Genomic DNA, 16801 nt, shown 5'->3' on the forward strand with positions numbered 1-16801 from the left:
AGATGTAAAGGTGACAAAATTTTTTGTCTCTAAAAATCAAATGGGTGACGAAATATATTTCATAGCAAGAATTTATATACGTGACGAAATTTTTAGTCACCAAACAACAAAATCAATGAAAACTTTCATATATAATTTGCAATAAATTTTGTCATAAAAACTATTTATTAGTGACGAATAATCACTTTGTCATAATAACAAGCACAAATGACGAAACAAATTCGTCACTAAACTCGTTCCATATTTTATATTTCAATTTAAATTATTATTTCACAAATATCCCTGCTCATATCCCAATAGTCTTTTAAATATGCTAAGAAATCGACTAGCTATTATACACCACTCCACAAAAAAATTCACCAAACAATTGTATTATAAATCAAAATATATCCATCAAACAACTTTAATAATAATCCATTAAGTATATCAAAAAAATCATCAAAGTAAATCCCAAAATGAACTAACGTGGAATCCACACACAAAAAAAAAAAAAAAAAAAAAAAAAAAAAAAAAAAATCAACATTCAATCTTGATTTGCAAGTACAACTAAGGATTAGTTCAGTAAAAAAAATAATTCAACACTTGATCTTGATTTCCAAATATGCTTCCAGACGTCATCAAAAACCAATCTGCAAAGAAAATAAATAAGAAAAATATTAGCATATTACCAATTACATTATATAGACCTCTCTATCCATGTCAATACAAATTGTGTACACAATGAGTCTAACTTAACAACCAAAAGTTCCTTTGTACATGGCAAGCTCCTATTAATCACATCACTAACTTAGAGCAACTCCAACACTGCCTAGCAAAAATACACGAGAGTAAACACATAATTTTGTCTCTACTTTGAAAAAAGTTCATTTCCATGCTGTAACTGTATCCTATGTTAGTGATAGTCAATTTTCTTGTCTTACTAAATATAACAATAAAAATAATAATAGTAATCAATACAATATTTGTCAAAAAGTGTTAATAGTCAAATTGCTTATTGTTAAATTAGACTCTCTATACCATTTAGCAACCCACTATAGTCTTCGCAACACGGACACAAATAAGCAGTGTCCATGTAGAACACTGCTTCAATACCTACACTTGGACACGCCTAGAGACTTGAGATACTTCTTGGGTGTGTACATTATTTAAATATGCTTTGCAACTTTGGGGCATCGGCTAACACTTACTCAAACACAAGGCCAGCAATTGTAGCCATACGAACAGCCTTATTAAAAGGATGAACATACCCAAAAGCACCCAACCATTTATTCAAATAAATAGATAAAGGAAGAAATGCAAGACACTGGCATCATAGACATGGCTACCACAACTCAAATATGCAATGGACATTTTTTAATTATTCCCATGTTTATACGTAATTTTCATTATTATAATGTTGTCGCCATGTCTATGTCTTGTTTTAGTATTTATATCTATGTTGTGTCATGTTCGTGCCAAGTGTTTGTGTCTCTGCTATCAAGAATCTGTTTCTGAGCAAGCAAAACTTTATTTTCCTATATGTGATAGGCTGTTACAGAATGAACAGAAGTCCACTCATGATTGCTTGAAAACATTTTTCGAACTTGAGTTTTCAGCCAAAAAAGATTCTCCATCCAGAAAATAAAAGATTATAATGGTCTCTGGTAAACATACAACATCTACTAAATATATGTAGATCATGTATAGAGAGAAAGATCAGCAATTAATGCAGCTATAGAAGTGACCAAAAGTATTTTGAAATGGAATTGCAATTGAGGCAAATATGACTTTCAAAAACGAACCAGAATTCTAGAGAATATGAAGCCTCTAACTTCTTGGCTGAGATCTTCAGTGTGAGGATCTTCAACAATTACACATGCATCTCCAACATCATATTGTTTAAGAATCTATTCCTTACTCAAATCAAAGAACTAAAACACTGTACCTATAGAAATAAGATAAGGACAATATAGATAAGTTAACAAATAACAAATTAAATTCACACATTCTAAAGTAAAATATCACAATTTAGAAATGCACAACTTTGTTGGAAAGGCATCATAAGAAGAGTTGACTGGCACAAATCATTTTAAAGAGAAAAAGCAAAAGAAACTCCTTATCAGAGAAACAACAATAGGATGTTAGGATAACTTTTTAGGATACTCATGCCACCCATAATTCAGCGTCATAGAACTGATTAATAAAAACTACAAGGTATAGTGCATAATTTCAGCTTTGAGTACAATTCATATTTCTATAAATGAAGTGGAAGACAGGTTTCCAACAACACCATCTATGGAGTTTCATAACCGGAAGAGAATGATAGCCAAGAATCATGGAAAGCCATGGTCTTAGAAACAATTAATAAATATATAAACATTGCCAAGACAACCCACCAACTAAAAACATGTCAAGTTAAAATAATCACAAACATATAAACCTTTAAGGAAAAAAAGATAGAGATTGGTGCATTTTCTTGACATTGACACTAACTGAGCAGGCTAGGCATAGGTAAAAAGGTCCTGTAGAGCTTTTACTATTGCACCAAGCAACAAACCCCCTTACGTTTATAGGAAGGAAAAAAAAAAGAGAAAAGAAAAGAAAAGAAAAGAAAGGAAAAGAAACTAAGAAAACTATACAGTGCCACGCTTCACAAAACACATCTTCTTTCAAGATCATAAAATACTGGCTTAGAGGAAGAAAGAAAGAAAACAGCAAAATAAATGCAGCACTAAATTTTTTTTCTTTTATGAGATATAAGTGGACAAGAAAAAAATGGTAACATAGTTGGCTTAACATGTTTTACCTGTTCATTCAAATAATTTTATTTTTATATGGGGAAAAGGGAAAAGAATATAAAGAAAACTACAGTGCCATGCTTCACAAAACACATCTTCTTTAAAGAACAGGGAATACTAAGTTAGAGGAATGAAGAAAGAAAACAACAAAATAAATGCATCGCAAAAAAATTTGGGAGCCATAAGCAAATAAGGAAAAAGTGAATAACGGGACCAGAAAACATGAGAACCCCCAACCACTTGGTAACACAACAACAAAATAACATGGCTACATAAAAAAAGTTTGCAAACAACCTGCTATTGATATATCAAGGAGTTTGGACCTTTGGCAATTTGTGTTGTTCCCTGCTGAATCATGGAACCATATATTGAGCAATTGAAAACCATGAATCAAAATAGCCTACAAAAAACAATTTGCAGACTAAAGAACCTTCAGCCTGTGTTTATTATATGTTCTACGGGAAAAATGTTACATGATCTATAGATAGATCTATCCATTATGAAAATGAAAAGACTTCCCAATAAAAGTACTTGTAATGTCTCAAAAGCAATACTAAGAGGCTTGAAAAATAACAACAGAAACATATACGATTCTAACGTTCTATATATCACTAGACACATCTTTATCCTGTAAGCAGCCCAAAAAAAAAAACATGAATACGTAAATGAGAAATTTATGAATAACCAAAATTGGAAAAGGGAGGTGAAACTAGCATGGACATTAACTCTTGTGATTCGCAAGAGGGGAAAGTTTAAAAATTGTCATTCCTAATGTTTAAGATCAATTGTTAGAAGTTTAAAAATTGTCATTCCTACTACTACCGCCATTAGTTGAGTAGTAGGCAAGTTATTGTCATTAAAATCTCAAGAGTTTGATAGCAATACCACATACATATGGCCTAGTGAGAGACGATTCATTCATCATTCTTATTCTTATTCTCTATAAGACTAATTTCTTGTAGTGACACTCCCTTCCCTTTACAATGTCTCATTTGAATTCTTAAAAACTTTTATGCTCTATTACAAACAGAATAGTCATTTTATAAGAGGTTAATATACAATAAGTTTTTCAACAACATTGGGTTGATGGTTTGATGGGTTGATGGGTTGTCTCTCGGAAATATCTTCAAACACTTGACATGCAGAATTCTTGTCCGTTTCCTGTCACAAACAAGAGGGGAAATCCTAACAAAATAAAAAGATTAGACAAATGTTTCAATCAAATAAAAAGTGAAATGATGGAATCTACATACCATATGGAGAATTACTACCAAACAAATCATATACCACAGTAAATAAATAAACATTTAAGGTGCAAAACCCTTTGTAGTTGTAGGAAATATGCAGGAAAATGAAAGCCATTACATTTAAGTTCAATGAAGTAAATAAATAAACATTTAAGGTGCAAAACTACAAAGAAGAAGACATGAACTTCATAGATATTATAGATTGCATTACATAATGAAAAAATTGGAAAAACAAAAACATAAAATTGATTTGGACAAGGCTAGAGAACACTTGTATATTTCAGAACCATTTCAAAACTTGAATCCCATTTAGACTATTGAAACTCATATAAAAAAAAGACAAATCTTAGAGTTTCTGGATTCACATCCATAAGCATGGTGTCTGTTAGATTTTTCTTTCTTTTTTCTTTTTAAATATGAAGGAAAGGAGAAACAGGGGGGAAAACTCACTACCTAAGAATTTTATATATAAAAAAAAAATCAAAACCCCCCACCCAGAAATCGTTGAATCAAATGCCCTAATTCAAAACCCCACACCAGAAATCGTTGAATTGAAATCCAAATAGTTTAATCAAATGCCCTAATTTAAGAAGAGAAGGGTTTAAGAAAAAAAAGAAACAAACTCTAGGTTTAGAACCTTACCAAAATTGCAGGTCTTTCCCAAGCCAATGAGTTTCAAAGGGTTGTAAGGGAAATGCAAAGCACCGTCTATGGCAAAGAGGTGGGTCTCCATTGGGGAAGAGGATCCGAATTCAGGGAAGAGGAGGAGATGCAAAGGTCGTGCCCATGAGGTGTTTATCATTCTCTCAGAGAGAGAGAGAGAGAGAGAGAGAGAGAGCAAGAGTCACGAAAGAGAGGAGAAGAAAAGAAAATTAATTTTTTTAGAAATTTAATTGAATTTTCTAAATTTAATTTTTTGCAATATATATTCATCACACTTATTTAGAAGTTGTGATTAAAAAAATTATATATAATCACATCATTACACTTATTTAGAAGTTGTAATTAAAAAAAATTATATATAATCACATTTAGAAGGTGAGATTAATATATATATATATATATATATATATAATCAAACTTAATTAAAAAGTGACATAAAAATAAATATTATCACATTTAATCAAATTAATTGTGATTAAAATATCAATCTAATTTTTTTTATCACACTTCTAATAAAAGTGAGATATTTTCATTTGTCAAAAAGTGATCTTTAGCTGTTTTTATAGTAGTGCCTATTTTGAAATAGAGAGATGATAAACAGAAAAGGGGTAAAAAAATTAATACCCTTTTTTTTTGTCATTGTTACTCAGTACATCAAAATTTTCTCACCAAAATTGGTGACAACATTATTTTCTCACCAAAACATCTCAAAAATATTAAAAATTATTGGTGACGAAAATATATTTCTCACAAATAATTTTATAATTAATAAAAAATTTATAATTAGTGAAAAAAATTTCTCACAAAAAGTTTCAAAATTTTGGTGCCATAAAAAAAATTAGTGGCAAAAATTAGGTGACGAAACATAATTTTTTTTCTCACCTAAAAGTAAGCATTTATTGACTGAAATAAATTTCGTCACCTATTATTTTTATTTTTTTATTATACGTGACAAAATTTATAATTCCTCATAGATTATTCTTATTTAGTAACGAAATTTGTTTTCTTCACTAATTTTCGTCATCATACCAAAATAGAGAATAAGAGAAAGAGACACTAGAAAAAGAGCAAAGAGAAATCACGTGCCAAATCATCGAGCGAAGAAGATGTGGCGGTTACCAGCAAGGCTACTGGTGGCGAAGGCAATCGGCGATCGGCAAGGCTAATAGAGGTGACGACGATAGCGATCGGCGTGGTGGAGGAGGAAGAGGTAAGACAAATTAATTCCCTATTTTTAGAGAGAGAGAGAGAGAGAGATGATAAACAAAAAAGGGGTAAAAAAATTAATACCCTATCGTTTTTTATTGCCGCTCAATATATAAAAAATTTCCCACCAAAATTGGCGACAATATTATTTCCACACCAAAAGATATCAAAAATATTAAAACGTTTTGGTGACGAAAATATATTCCTCACAAATAATTTTATAATTAGTGACAAATTTTTTTCTCACTAAAAGTCTCAAAATTTTGGCGCCACCCAAAAAAATTAGAGGGAAATTTTTTGGTGACGAAACTTAATTTTTCCTCACTTAAAATGAAGTATTTATTGACAAAAATAAATTTCGTCACCTATCATTTTTTTATTATTATTATATGTGACAAAATTTATAAATTCCTCATGAATTATTTTTCTTTAGTGACAAAATTTATTTTCTTCACTAGTTTTCGTCACCATAGGTTACTTTTGTTGTAGTGAACTAATTAAAAAAATTATAACACTTGAATAATTAGCTCTACTAACGAATTAACTAATTAAAGCAAAAAAGCGAAGCAGGTAACGGCCTTGGGGGCGAGGGAGACATGCATGCTCGGTTGTGTCCTTCTGAAAATTCATCGCCTTGCCACCGGTTGCCTCTATTTACACTTGCCTTGGTCTCTGAACATCGAACCAACATTCTAGACTGCTTTTGTTTCAAAACAGGAACACTTTGCACAAAAATTGAACTGGTGGCCGGTCAGCCACAAAAAGTGGCTGCTGACCACCTCAACTGGCCGGCCGGTTGGCTACCTCAAGTGGCCGACCGGCCACCTACTTTTCCAGGCTTCTGGTTTTGCTGCAACAGAGAACAACAGAGGCACAACAATGTATTCTTCAAGGAATGTGTGTACTGCCACGCTCCTTATCATGCCTCAAGCTCAAAGGAGTGGGGCACTTGGCTCTTAAGCCACCAATCAAGCATTTTCATGCATGATGGCCACAAAAACCAAGCTTGTACAAGCTTAGTGAATGCGCACATAAGACTCAAAGGGTCGCCACCCTATCATGCATGATCAAGGATGACAACGACCAAGAAATGCGACACGTTTCATCACTTTGAGTATGAAATGTCCCATATTTCTTGTGTTTGGATTAACGTTTGATCCAAACACATGCAATGCAACACGAATGCTTATCTTGTTCATGTTTTACTTTGCCCAATTCTTGTTTACACATTTTAAGTTACCAAATCATTCTTTAATTGATTTGTCCAAATGTGAAAGTCCTCTAATGAGAAAGATGGTCTAAGCCACAAGTGCCTTGAGTATGAAAGAGGTCTCATGCTGTTGACTAGTAGAAACCCTCAAGAGAGGATTAAAGCCATTAGGCATGAGAACCTCGAATTCAAGCTCAAGCCAACAAGGGGCTCAAGACCACTTTCAAAGCAAATTGAAAAGTGAAGAAGAGAGCGAGATGGCAAAATTTTTAGTGCTAAAACGGCATGCCGAAGACACTAAATCATGCAAGCAACTTCATGTACAACATGTTAGAGACTTAAGCATTAAAACTAGTGAAGAGCTTTGCACTAGAACCATGCAATATCTAACTCAAAGGACCAAACCAACTCTGGATAGACCTCAAACATGTCAAAACAGAGGCTAAAATATGCTGAGATGGTAGCATGAAAAGCAAGAAAATCATGCTCATGTATTGGCTTATAAACACGTCATAAAACACAACTCTCAAAAGCAATGAAAGAGTAAAATATGTGAGAGTGTGACTACACTATATGCACTGAAATTACATGCTAAATGATGCCAAAACATGCAATCATCACATGCACAACATGTTAAAGGCCTTAAAACTCAAAGCTAGTCAAGGCCTTTACACGATAGGTATACAAAGCATGAGCCATATATGACCAAGACCACTCAGAACAGAGCTAAAGCATGTCAAAACATAAGCAAAAGCATAGTGAGATAGAGCTAACCCAAGCTGAAATGATATGCTAACTCATTAGGCATACTAAGTTAGTAAGCATGATTACACTACAAGTGTAAGAAGCAAGCAACAAGTGACCTAACCAGCCAAAAATAGAGCTAAAGCAGGTCAAAAAAAGTCACAAAAACATGCTGAGATCAAGCCATGAGATGGTAGAAAAACATGCTCAAATGTTAGGCCATCAACACTTGCAAAGAAAACACAAGGAGGGAAGACCACCCCCTCCCATTTGGGACCTCAAAACCAAGTTTTCACCACTGAAAATCCCCTAGATTTCAGTGGTTAAAAGGCCAAAAAGAAGTTGTTTGAAAAGATTTAAAAGGTAGCACAACTCTTAGCAAACAAGCAACAAAAGAAGGTAGACTACCCCTAACTCCAAAGGGACCTTAAACCACCATTTTTAAACCTTAAAAATAGAGGCTTTTGTAGTTGAAAGCTTGGCGAAAAATAGCATGTAAAGGTTTGGCCCAAAAACAATATAGAGAGAGATGGAGAAATCTAGAGAGAGAGTGAAATTTTGCTTCCAAAATTTCTGAATCTAGAGGATGCATTCAGTGCTCACCAGTTGGCTCAAAAGATCTGAAAATATCTGAAAAATGAGAAAATTGGCCGTCGGCCACTTCAAGTGGCCGGCTGGCCACCTTCCCTAGCTGACCGACCACGTCAAGCGGCCTATAAGATAGAAAAGTGGTCGGCAAGTGCCAAAAGTGGTCGGCAAGTGCCAAAAGTGGCCAGCAAGGCCTTTCAACTACAAAAGCCGAGACCTTCAAGCAAAGGTTTGGCCCAAAAACAAGGCCAAAACATAGAGGTTTTAAAAGCTCAAAGACAGGGCGCTCAGCCGAGACCTTCAGGCACTCAACACGAGCACAAACATGCACAATCATCACGTGCACAAACGATGACGTCTGAGTCTTAAGGTCGGTCAAAAATGGGGTGTCTACAAGTATGTTTACTAGATTTACTGAAATTGTAAACTCTTTGAAATCTCTTAGCAAAACTTATACTAACAGTGAGTTGGTAAGAAAAATTCTTAGGTGTTTACCAAAGAATTGGGAAGCAAAGGTCACCGCCATTATAGAAGCCAAAGATCTCTCCACACTTGTATTGGATGAGCTTATGGGTTCCCTTATGACTCATGAGATCACCATGAAAGGATATGAGGATGTTGAAAAAAAAAAAAAAAAAGAAAAAAAAAAGTGGAATTGCATTCAAAGCCTCATCAAATGAAGAAGAACATGAAAACTCCAGTGAGGATGAAAGTTATGCCATGTTTAGTAAAAATCTCAAAAAGCACTTCAAGAAAAACAATTATGGAAGAAGAAGACCTTTCAAGAAAGAGTACAACAAAGATAACAAGAAAGAGTCTATTATTTGCTATGAGTGCAAAAATCCTGGACATATGAAGATGGATTGTCCAAAATTGAAGAATCATGGAAAAGACTGCAAAAGAAACAAAAAGCCCATGGTAGCAGCTTGGGGAGAAAGTGAAGATGAAAGCTCAAGTGATGAAATTGAAAATGAAGTAGCCAACTTATGTCTCATGGCTCTTGAAGATGAAGACTCTACTCAAGATGAGGAAACTACTCTTTATGAAGAACTTGAAAGTGCATTCCATGAACTATCAAATGAATTTAGAAAAGTTCGTGCCAAAAATAATATGTTGAAGAAATCTGTTGCATCTTTATCTATTAATGTAGAAGCATTAAAGAAAGAAAAAATTATTTTGAAAAATGATTTTGATACTATCTCTAATGAGAAAACTACTTTAAAAAACAATGTTGATGATTTAAGAAAAACACTTGAAAATTTTGTAAAAGGTAGAGATAATCTCAACATGCTTCTTGGAAATCAAAGATATGTTTTTGATAAAGCGGGTATTGGATATGACCCTATTAAAAAACAAAAGAATCTCAATACAATTTTTGAAAAAGCACCTCTCATGACACACTCTCATATTACTTGTCATTATTGTAGAAAGAAATACCATTATATATCTTATTGTCCATTCAAAAAGAATATGAACATGGGAAATAAAAAGATTTGGATTATTAAGGGATCTAACAAAACTAACCAAGAAGGACCCAAGAAACTATGGGTACCAAAAACCAACACTTGATTGTCATCTTGTAGGTTTGCTTTAAGTCCAAAGCTAAAGAAGGGAAGTGGTACCTTGATAGTGGATGTTCCAGACACATGACCGGAGATAAATCATTATTTACTAAACTATCATTGAAAGATGGAGGATTTGTTACTTTTGGAGACAACAAGAAAGGAAAAATCATCAGTATTGGTTGCATCGGTATTTCTACTAACCCTTCTATTAAAAATGTTTTACTTGTTGATGGACTTAAGGATAACCTACTTAGTATTAGTCAATTATGTGATAAAGGTAATCGAGTTATTTTTGATAAATTACATTGCACAAGTGAAAGCGCAAATGATCATAAAGCGTTATTCGTTGGTAATCGCCATGATAATGTTTATGTTTTTCATCTTAATGATCTGTATGCCAATGATGTTAAATGTTTATATGTTAATAATGAAAATAGTTGGTTATGGAATAGAAGACTTGGTCATGCTCATATGGATTTAATTGCTAAACTTTGGAGAAAGGATTTGGTCATTGGACTTCCAAAAATTAAATTTGAAAAAGATCATCTTTGTAGTGCTTGTCAACAAGAAAAACAAACTAAAACATCATTTAAATCAAAATCTCATATTTCCACAACTAGACCTTTACAACTATTGCATATGGATTTATTTGGTCCCTCAAGGACATCTAGTCTAAGTGGTAAACATTATTGCCTTGTTATTGTTGATGATTATTCAAGATTTACATGGGTTATGTTTTTAGCACACAAAGATGAAACATGTTCTTCTTTCACAAAACTCTGTCGTAGAATTCAAAATGAAAAAGGCTTTCTTATTTCTAATATTCAAACCGATCATGGTAGAGAACTTGAAAATGAGAAATTTGAATTGTTTTGTGATGAGCATGGTATTGGACATAATTTTTTTGCACCTAGAACCCCTCGACAAAATGGTGTAGTAGAAAGGAAGAATAGAACTTTAGAAGAGATGAGTAGAACAATGCTTTGCGAAAATAATCTTCTTAAATATTTTTGGGCCGAAGCCGTTCACACCGCATGCTATATTTTAAATCGTGCAATAATTAGGCCTATTCTCAAAAAGACTCCTTGTGAACTTTGGCATGATAGAAAGCCCAACATTAGTCACTTGCATATTTTTTGTTGTAAATATTTTGTGCATAATAATGGTAAGGATAACTTAGGTAAATTTGATTCAAAATCCGATGAAGCAATTTTTCTTGGCTATTCCTTAACTAGCAAAGCTTATTGTGTTTTCAATAAAAGAACTCTTGTTCTGGAAGAATCTATACATGTGGCATTTGATGAAACTAACATCTCTGCTCAAAAGCAAATTGTTAGTGATAATATAGATTTAGAACCAAATGTGAAAGATTCAACTATCTACAAAGAAGAGAACCAACCATGTAGGTTGAACAAAGAGATTGAACAACCTATTCTCCCACCTCAAGAAGAAAGAGGAAACAATGATGATTTGCCAAGAGAATGAAAGTTTGTTCATAATCACCCTAAGGATTTAATCCTAGGTGACCTTACAAAAGGTATTGAAACTCGCTCTTCACTTAGAAACATTTGTAGTAACTTGGCTTTTCTCTCACAGATTAAGCCTAAAAACTTTCAAGAAGCCAAATTTGATGAACATTGGATGATGGCTATGCATGAAGAGCTTAACCAATTTGAGAGAAACAAAGTGTGGGAATTTGTGCCAAAACCTAAAGATCATACAATTATCGGTACCAAATGGATCTTTCGAAACAAGCTTGATGAATCCGGCACAATTATAAGAAACAAGACTAGACTTGTTGCACAAGGATACAATCAAGAAGAATGTATTGGTTTCGATGAAACCTTTGCTCTGGTTGCTAGATTAGAAGTCATTCGCATGTTACTTGCATTTGTATGTTTTAGGGATTTCAAACTTTATCAAATGGATGTAAGAAGTGCCTTTCTTAATGGTTTTATAAATGAGGAAGTTTATGTTAAACAACCTCCAGGTTTTGAAGATCATGCTTTTCCAAATCATGTTTTTAAACTATCAAAAGTTTTATATGGTTTGAAACAAGCACCTCGTGCATAGTATGAACGATTAAGTAAATTTTTGATTGAAAATAATTTTTCTAGAGGAACGATTGACACAACACTTTTTGTTAAAACTAAAAATGATGATTTACTTATTGTGCAAATATATGTGGATGACATTATATTTGGTGCTACTAATGAAACCTTGTGTAAGGAATTTGTTAAGTGTATGCAAGGTGAGTTTGAGATGAGCATGATGGAAGAGCTAAATTATTTCATTGGGCTTCAAATCAAACAATGTACGGAAGGAATTTTTATCAACCAATCTAAGTATACAAAAGAACTATTCAAAAAGTTTGGTATGTATGACTCAAAAATAGTTAGAACACCTATAAGTATATCTATTAAGCTAGACAATGATGAAAAAGGTACGTCCATTGATTAAACAAAATATCGAGGTATGATCGGCTCACTTCTTTATTTAGCTGCAAGTAGATATTATGTTTAGTGTTTGTATGTGCGCTAGATATCAATCAAATCCTAAGGAATCGCATCTCAGTGCTGTTAAAAGAATTTTTAAATATCTTGTTGGCACTCAAAATTTGGGACTGTTTTATCCTAGAGGTGTTGCAATTGATTTAATTAGTTACTCGGATGCCGACTTTGACGGATGCAAACTTGATAGAAAAAGCACCAGCGGCACTTGTCACTTTCTTAGTAATTCATTAGTATCTTGGTTTAGCAAAAGGTAAAATTTTGTTTCTTTATCAATGGCCGAAGCTGAATATATAGTTTCCGGAAGTTGTTGTGCCCAAATACTTTGGATGAAACAACAATTTGAGGACTTTGATTTGCATTATGATCATATCCCTATTAAATGTGATAATACTAGTGCCATCAATTTAAGCAAAAATTCAGTTCAACACTCACAAACAAAACATATTGAAATTCGACATTATTTTTTAAGAGATCAAGTTCAAAAAGGGGATATTGTGCTTGAATTTGTAAACAGCGACAAGCAATTGGTAGATATTTTCACAAAACCCCTACGCGAGAATCGCTTCAATTTTATTCGTGGCGAGCTTGGAATGTCGATTTCTACTTAAAAAGTTTTGTTATGACTGTGAAACTTGAATTTTTGTTAAAATGATATATGTGTATTGCTACATTGATATGGAAACATTTATATCAGTTAAATGTTCTCAAGTCCTTCATACATTTATTCTCCTTAGCAGTTTGTTATTCTCAACTGTGTAATTTTTTTTTTTTTTGGTTCTGCATCTTGTGGTAAAGTTAACTTTGCATACATTGATTTTTTTTTAAACCCTCATGGTATTTTTTTTTGTATTACCATTCCAGCAACACCAACACCCCATTAAGTTTAATTTCTGCTGGTATTATTTTATTTTAATTTTTTTTTATTTTGCTATTAAGCTTAATTTCATTTATTTTTATTTTTTTTCTCATTATTATTTTTTTTTTGGACTTAATTTTCTTATTTTTTTTCTACTTTTTAATTTCATTTTTCAGTACTTAAACATAAAAACAAAAACAAATCAAAATACAAATATTTACATTAAAAAAAACGCCCTTCATTTTTTTTACGGCCATACGCCGATCACAATAAACATACAAAAAAAAAAAAAACATTCATTTTTTTTCGGCCATACGTCGATCTTACTTACTTGCCTCTTCCATCATTTTCTTCTTCTTTTTATCACCTTGGGCAACGCTTGACGCCCCTGCCCCCGTGCTTTCGTCGAGAGTGACGACTCCCCGTTGACTATCAAAGGCTAAGAACGACGTTGCTCCAAATCAGGCTATGGAGGTGGTCTTCCGTTTAAACTCTTTATTTTTTGCCTTCAATGCACCTATTTCTACTCTCGCATCCTTGTACATGCGTTGGAGCAGAGAGAGTTGGGCGTTGACCTGATGGAGCTCACTCGTCCTGTTCTGCAATCGGTGAGCCAATTTTGTGAGTGCCATCACCGTCTCCATACAGGACGTCAGTGTGAAATGATTGGCTTCTATGTTAGATTGAGCTTCCATGATTTGCTCAATCGACATCATAGGAAGGTTAGGAAGAGGAATGACAGGAAGAGTAAGAGTAAGGGCACTTGGTCCAGCAGAGCATATGGGATCGTTTAGGTCCGGAAACAGAGTGAGGGGACGGGATGAGGAAGCCATGGATTAGAAGTGAGAAATGTAAAAGAAATGAGCTGTAGAGATTTAGAAGAGAACGGACTGAGGTTTGGCCTCCTCCGTTCAGTTTTTTTTGTCTCTCGATGAGGAAGAAGAACAGAAGAGAGTGGTGAAGAAGAGATAGAAAAGAGTGAGGTGAAGAAGAAGAAGCAGACGAGTGTGATTAAGAAGAAGGCTGAAGAAAAGAAGACCAGAAGGGAGAGATAGCCGAGGCGAGCAGCAATCGAGGAGAGCTGCTTTTGTCGGTCGGCTGACGCAAAAGCGAGGCCGCATGTTCAACGCGATTTTCAACGAAAAAGAGAGGCGCGGGCAATTCATATATATATATATATATATATGTATATGTATATATATGTTTTGATTATCTATTTTTTTATGCCACTTATCACTATCATTTTCCTCCTCCTCCTCCCGCTTCTGACCCATGATTTCCTTTTGATAATGTCACAGGGAGAAAAATTATATGATGTTATGTATTATGGTATTATTTTCAAATTATGGTATTATTTGAAAACTAATATGATGATTATGTATTTATAGTTTGATATCTTAGTCTCATATCATGTCTCTAATTAAAACTTATTTATTACACATGTGCTAACCTATGTATTTAGAAATGAATTCAGGGAGCATGACTTGAGGGGAAGCTTTTCTTACTCCCAAATCAAATCAAATCAAAATATCATTGTGTGCCATCATCAAAAAGGGGCAGATTGTTAGACTTATTTATTTTAATGATTTATTTAATTATGTTTTAATTTATTTGAAAGAGAAAAATAGAATCAAAATTTATTTTGATGATTTATTTGAAAGAGAAAAATAGAATCAACATTTATTTTGATGATTTTATGTTTTAATAAAATCAAATTTTATTTTGTCCCATTATTTTTCACCTAAACCTTTATCCTAAATGTTGTTAGAATGTATTTAATATTTGATTAAATCAGGAGTTCAAACAGCCCAAAAACATAAGTTTAAACAGCTCAGCACAGCAGCAGTTCAAAAGATTCAAGTATAAGATATTCAAATTCAAAATAATGGAGTAAAAGATATTCAAATTAATAATGATGGAGTATAATGGCTATAAACAGCTATAATTTTCATTATATATACCAAAACCTCTAATGTAAACAAGTTACAAAAACCTGAAAATATTCTTTGATTTATAATCACTCACATCTATTCTCAGAAATTATACACTGAGCCTTATAGCTTTAAGCCCATCTTTCTTATGTGAGGTTTACAGAAAAATCAGAGTTTCATTTTTATATCTATCTTTGAGAGATAATTCTTGTAGCTTTCTGTGAAAGCAAAAAGACATTCTTTTCAACCTTGTAAGAGTGTAGTACACTCAGTGTTTTTGACTTAGAAAGTCAGTGTAAAATCTGTGGAGGATTGCTCCATCTGTAAAAAGGTTGCTAGCACCCTGTGAAGTTAGAGCATAGTGGAAAATCTCAAGTGAAGTTTGAGGAGTGGACGTAGGCCGAGCTGAGACTAAACCACTATAAATTGGCTTGCCTCTCTCTCTCTTATCTCTTTATTTTATTTTAAATTGTCATAACTATATTTCACATTTTTACTGTGCTAAAATCATTAACTAACATAGTTGTTAAGACACTTGTTTTAATTATTTTTATTTCATTAATTATATTTATCTATTGTGCTAGTCATAATTTTTATTAGGATATTATTAATTTTAATTATAAAAATCTAATTCACCGCCTCTCTTAAGTTGTCTTTTGAGTAACAATGTGGATTATCTTTAGAGCATTATATAACATTCATTTATTTGAAAAATCAAAACTCTTTTATGTAATCGAATTTCCAATATTGACTTTTGACTATTCCAATGAGACGTTTTTTCCACGTTGAAAACGAAAGGTCACTACATACATTCTGGATGTGAAAAAACCTCTCAGTTTTTGAATTGAATTGTCCAAGAATTTAGAAGAAAAAAATAAAAAATAACTTCTACCTAACATATGGCAATACTTTTCTGAGTGCCTATCATGGTTGATAATTATAAGTTAAAACCCATATGCTCTAATGCTAATCTCTTGACAAGTACTTCCTTATCATTTACTGCGAAGGTGTACCACTAGCTGGTGTCACAAACAATGTAAGCCACATTATCGTTTTTGACCAAAATTATACACTTTACAAAGAGGTTTTACAACAATAATATTCTCTTCTTTGATATCACTGAATAATAAAATAAAATATCATAAATAGAATAAATGGACAATTCTTATTTTCTGTTAATGTAATCTTATTGTATCATTATTACGGTATTTAAATGGATAAATTACACTTTACACTTCTATATTTTACATTTCATTTCATCTTGTTCCCTTATCATTAGTTCTAGACTTTGAGTCAAGTAATTATTTGATTCCTTTGTTTAATGTCGTGGGAACAACTACACGTGATAATATTAATTACACTTACCACCTATCTACTTTTATCAAAATCCTACTTTAATCCCTCTACTTTAGGTTTTAGTAGTCCTATACTTTTATCAAAATCTTATTTTAACCTTCACTATAATTTTTCTATCAATTTTTTAGACGACTTTATTCAATTG

At 32.8% G+C, this 16801-nt stretch overlaps 1 long non-coding RNA gene across 1 annotated transcript; it reads right to left on the bottom strand.

Annotated features, from left to right (window-relative positions):
• Positions 1–355: 355 nt before the first annotated feature.
• LOC145804831 (uncharacterized) lies at positions 356–4660 on the bottom strand. The gene is made up of 3 exons (XR_014347357.1): positions 3072–4660; positions 1782–1924; positions 356–629 (listed from the first exon to the last, which is right to left on the bottom strand). It is a non-coding gene; the product is annotated as an uncharacterized LOC145804831 (long non-coding RNA).
• Positions 4661–16801: the final 12141 nt, after the last annotated feature.

Source organism: Camellia sinensis, chromosome 12 (genome assembly GCF_055761805.1).
Source record: "Camellia sinensis isolate YWXY chromosome 12, ASM5576180v1, whole genome shotgun sequence".
Taxonomy (NCBI): Eukaryota; Viridiplantae; Streptophyta; class Magnoliopsida; order Ericales; family Theaceae; genus Camellia; species Camellia sinensis.